This window comes from Peromyscus eremicus, chromosome 14 (genome assembly GCF_949786415.1).
Source record: "Peromyscus eremicus chromosome 14, PerEre_H2_v1, whole genome shotgun sequence".
In the NCBI taxonomy this organism is placed as follows: domain Eukaryota; kingdom Metazoa; phylum Chordata; class Mammalia; order Rodentia; family Cricetidae; genus Peromyscus; species Peromyscus eremicus.
Window position 1 is genome coordinate 83,161,903 of NC_081430.1, and position 5,676 is coordinate 83,167,578.

Sequence of the window (5,676 nt, forward strand, 5' to 3'; positions counted from 1 at the left end):
GCCCTCAACTTTACAGAAGTCCAGAGAAGTGGAGCAACATGCCCGAGATACAGACCTAGGAAAATACCTCTGGACATCAGAGATGGTTTTGTGTGGCTGTACACGGGTCTAGAAGTACGGGTCTGGGCTCTGCCCTTAGGAATTGGTCCCAGAGCCACAGTTTCTGCTGCGGGATGTGATAGTCACTGACTCATGGAGAAAGGGTGTGAGACCCTAGCGAAAGAAGAGCTTCGATTTGTCCCAGATACTGGATATGGAGTAGTTTGGGGGAGTAAACTGTCTCCGTGTCTGGAATTCATTAAAATATTTCAACAAAAAGTGAAATAAATAGATGAAGCAAATGTGACGATGTAATCACAATAAGTTAATATGTGAAAACTTTCATTACAAGCATATAATAATAATAATAATAGACTAATAATCGTAATAATAATAATAATAATAATAATAATAATAATAATAATAATAATAGACTCTAGCGAGGCAAGTGGAAGGGATGGCATCACTTACTGAGAAGAAGTCCTCAGGGAGGTCTGATCCCCATTAGTGCAGCTACCCAGTCTTCACCAGCCTTGGGCAGACAGAGCCAGGGTCAGGAAGTGATTTTTGGTTTCCTGTCGTCCTCCCTAAGTCTGCCAGGTGCTGTGGCTGGGTTGGGGGAGGCTTCTGCCCCTTCTCAGTGCAGAGACACTATCTGACAGACCCAACCCTACTGGGGACCGTGGGCTGCTTAGCACAGCCAACCCGCATGGGGGCTTATGAATATGCAAATTGGAGCCCCCGAGCTGGTTGGCTGACCCCTGCCATTTCCCATCCCCGTTGCAAATTGGGTTCTCTGAAAGCCAGCCCAGAAGGTTTCTTGAAATGCCATCTTTCCTATCCTTGCTAAGAATTTACACAGCCCTTTGAAGAATTTGGAGCGTGGACTGCTCGGCTTCCCCATGGCTCTCGTCTCAGCTCCTGACCTCTGCCTCCAAGTTCCATGTTGAGACACCTCCAAAGCGATCATCTTTCTTCAGACCCCTCCAACAACCTCAGGAGTCTGAATTCTACCTAGCATCAAAATCTCACACCTCAGATCTCAGGGAGAACAGGTTGTGAGGCCTGCCTCGGCCGCCGTAGAAGCTGGAACATGGTTAGGGAGGCTGGTTGCTGATAGGGAAGCCCTTTTTTTTTTGATAGAGTTGAGGAGAACCCGCTTATACCCAAATCTATTCACCCAGAATTTTATATTTTTCTTCACTTCAACCCGGGAAGTGAAATAAACGTTGTAAAAATGAAAATCAATGCACCAAACTGGAGAGATGGCTCCTCAGTTAAGAGCATTTGCTGCTCTTCCAGAAGTCCCACGTTCCATCCCTAAACAAAATTTTTAAATCTTAAAAAAGAAAGAAAACCAATACAGGATAGCTCATCTTATCAATGTGAATTAATCCTCAAAACATAATGTGGAGAGAGAAAAAAGTCAGTCACAGAGAGATACAAGGACTGTGATTCCATTTCTATTAAGTTCAAAAACAGCCTCCTCAAAGGGTCTGGGTTTTCGCGATAGAGAAATCTATTCATTATTGTAAAGTATAGCTGTATATACCAGTAGATGAAATCTGGGTGCCATTGATAATACACAGTGACTCTCTATGGCTTTAGTCCATATTTTAAAGGAATTCAGAGATGGAAGGACAGGATGTATAGTCCCATCCAGTAATATTCGTACACACGTACACACACACACACACACACACACACACACACACACACACGCGCATGTAGCTAGAGTTTTCCTGCCTGGCCCACAGTCAGGACAAATCTCTATCACCTCCCAGTCCCACAGCCACACAACCAAGTAAACACAGAGACTTATATTGCTTACAAACTGTATGGCCGTGGCAGGCTTCTTGCTAACTGTTCTTACAGCTTAAATTAATCCATTTCCATTAATCTATACCTTGCCAAGTAGCTCGTGTCTTACCGGCATCTTCACATGCTGTTTCTCATCGTGGCGGCTGGCAGTGTCTCTCTGACTCAGCCTTCCACTTCCCAGCTTTATTCTCCTCCTTGCCCCGCCTATACTTCCTGCCTGGCCACTGACCAATCAGTGATTTATTTATTGACCAATCAGCAACTCATTTGCCATACAGAACATCCCACAGCACATGCACACATGTAAAGAAGTGAAAGCATTGTTTGGACCACATACACAAATACTAGAGGATTTGAGGTGAAGAGAAAGAAATTTGTGTGTGTTAGTCAAGGTGACCTGACCATTGAGTAGTGTTCCATTCATGGAACTAGTTAGTCCTTTCTAAAAACCACAAAATTGTTACGTAATTTGAAAGTGTGCATTTTTCCTAATTTAAGAATGAACTAGGTCATGTGTACGCATAGGCATATTGAGGCTATAATGGAAAGTTGGACCCAGAAACCTGAACCTTGCTGCCACTTGCTTTTTTGTTTGTTTGTTTGTTTTTGTATTTTTCGAGACAGGGTTTCTTTGTGTAGTTTTGGTGCCTGTCCTGGATCTTGCTCTGTAGGCCAGGCTGGCCTCGAACTCACAGAGATCCGCCTGCTCTTCCTCCCGAGTGCTGGGACTAAAGGCGTGCGCCACCACTGCCTGGCACCACTTGCTTTTATGAGCATATGTCCCTACAGGCCAGTGGTTCTCAACCTGTAATCCTTTGGAGATTGAACAACTCTCTGAGGGGTAGCCTAAGACAATCAGAAAACACAGATATTTACATTATGATCCATAACAGAAGCAACAAAAATAATTTTATGGTTGGGGGTCACCACAACATGAGGAACTGTACTAAAGGGTCGCAGCATTAGGAAGGGTGAGAACCATTGGTCTAGGCAGAGCTGTGTTTAGAGAGGCTATACAAATAAACAAACCAGAAGAACGTACTAGCTTATAGGATCATACCTTGCGGACCACGGAAGACATTTCAACCTTTATTCTCTGGCAAGGGCTTTGCATGCGATCATGTACAAATGTATTCATTCGTATGTATTAAAAACATTTTTTGGCAGTACTGGGGATTAAAGCTAAGGTATTATGCGTGCTAGGCTTTAGTTAACAGTCTACACTGGGCTATATTCCCAGTCTACTCTCCTTTTTGAGAAAGGATCCTGTTATGCCTAGGCTGGCCTCGAATTCATGACCCTCCTACCTCGACCTTCTTAATTCTTGGATTACAAGCATGTGTGAACATGCCCAGGCTAAGACTGTAAAAATCAAGGATGAATTTGGGTGATCACTAAAATTCCAGGATATATGCTTGCCCCACCATACCTAAGCTTGAGCTTCTAAAACTTAGAGAAGGATCTCAAAAGTTAATCATAAAAGCCATGAAAAACTTATGTAACCATGGGTGGGGAGGCTGGGGTGTAGCTCCGTGACAGAGTGCGTGCTTACTTAGCATGCTTGAAGCACTAGCTTCAACTCTTAGCACAAAACCAAAAAGTACTGAGCAACTGTCTAAGAAGTGTTAGCAGCAGCCTCGGCAGCTAGAGATTGATGTAGCTCCCGGCTGTTGTTCTTATAGTCCTCAGCAATGTCGTGAGGACTTCTGTATTTAGTCATTTCTCAATTACTGATTGGCTAGCCACTCACTGTGCTGTGAGCAGACGATTCAGAAAGAGAGAATGGTCTCTGTTTCCCCTTGCTTAGCCAAGAGTGGTGACAGGATTATGGGTATTTTTTTAAAAAAAAACTTTATTATTTTTAATGATGGGTGTCTGTTCTGGGGGACTATGCAGGTGTCCATGGAAACAGAGGGGTTGGATTCCCCTGGAATTAGAGACAAAGGTGATGGTGACCCACCTGATGTGGGTGTCAGGAACAGAACTCTGGTCCTCTGGAAGAGCACTGAATACTCTTAACCACAGAGCCATCTCTCTGGCCCCAAGACAGACAGTTTTAAATAATTCATTATGGTATAATGCACTGTAGTGTTAGAAACACTACTTTGGAACTATAAAGTACCTGCTCACTCTACCAGAGAAGAATAAGAAAAGAGTCAGGAAGAGACTTAAGGGGAATTAAAAGTTCCCAGATAAAAAGGAAGGAACAGCCCACACAAAGATGTGGAGTGAAATAGTGCCCTGGGGTGACGGCCAGCAGTGAATTATGACTAATGCTCAGCATCTGTGAAAATGAGGATGGAGATCAGAACCCAGAAGCCAGATTATCAGCTGCTTGGGTTAGCTGAGGAGTTTGGGCTTTATAGATAGGCAGAAGCTACTGAAGACTTCAAGCAGGGGAGTGGCAGGATTAACTTCGTACTTTAGAAGGATCTTGGACAGAGGTGTGAAGGCAGAGTGGAGAAAGTGAAAGTGGAAACTTCGAAACTAACCCGATGAAGGACATTCCAGACCCAATTATGAGCAGCAGCTGGGAACGGATGATTTCTTTATTTCTACGGAGGGATTCTGTCCAATGCTCCAAGATTCCAGTGGCAGTGTTTCCGGGGTTCAGCAAGTGAAGGCTATGTGAAGGTTTGGTGGATTAGGCCAAATAACTCAAGTAAAACAAGCACACATCAATGGGCACTGGGTGGTTCGTTCGTTCGTTTGTTCATACATTAGTCTGTTATTTATTCAGCTGAAGCTCATGGAATACCTCCCCTGTTAGGAAGTCAGGCTTACAGGTCTAGGGATTTAAGAGCAAGCAAATGAGTGGGAAGGGATGTGATGTGCTTTCGTTGTAAGGCAATGGACAGAATGGTATACCCAAAGCTGAGGAGTGGGAAGCCTACAAATATTTATTTTATATAACTTATGCCAGTGGGATACAGCACTGGACAAAACACTATAACCCCCATAAGATTAGCATGTTACATTCCCAGAATTGGGTAACAATCGGCTTCCAGAATGCACAGGATGGGTGGAGAGCAGTTAGCTTGGCTGCAGTTTGCTTAGGGACCGGAAAGAATCAGGAGATGAAGCACAGTGAGGCTAGTTGGTGAAGTCTTTCAGCTCCTAAAACAGTGGTTCTCACCTTTCCTAATGCTGCACCCTTGGATACAGTTCCTCATGTTGGGGTGACCCCAACCATAAAATTATTTCTGTTGCTACTTCATAACTGTAATTTTGCTACTGTTATGAACCGTAATGTAAATATTTGATATACAGGATATCTGATGCCCCACCCCCCAGGAGTCCCGACCCATGGGTTGAGAACCAGTGTTCTAAAAAGACAAATAAGAGAGCCCTTTACAGTTTCTTTGGAACTCTAGTCTGTTTGGGGGACCAAGGAGACAGGGCAATAAAGCACATGCATATGCTTGAGGAACTCCAGGCTCAGGGAGGCAGTGTCACCTGCCCAAGTCCGCCTAAGTCTAACGTCATGATGGCTGAGATCCGAGTTCAAAGCCTGTGTCCTCTAGCAGGTCTCTTCCTAGAGTGCGGAGGCAGAACGGCCTGGGGCAGCAAAGGGCGCCAAAGAGAACTAGCTCTGAGGAAAAGCAGGGAAGGCTTGAACTCGGGGGCGCCCCAGTGGCCGGGTGGCTGTCCTCGAAGAATACTAATCTAAGTTGGCGGGCGCCTGACTGCATCACAGATCCCCAGCACCCCGACAGCTAAGGCTACGGGCCTGGCTCCACCTCCACCTGCTAGTGGTTCCCTCCGAACACCCCTCGCTGCAGGGCGGGTGCTGCGGCCTGCCTGACTTCCGGTTGT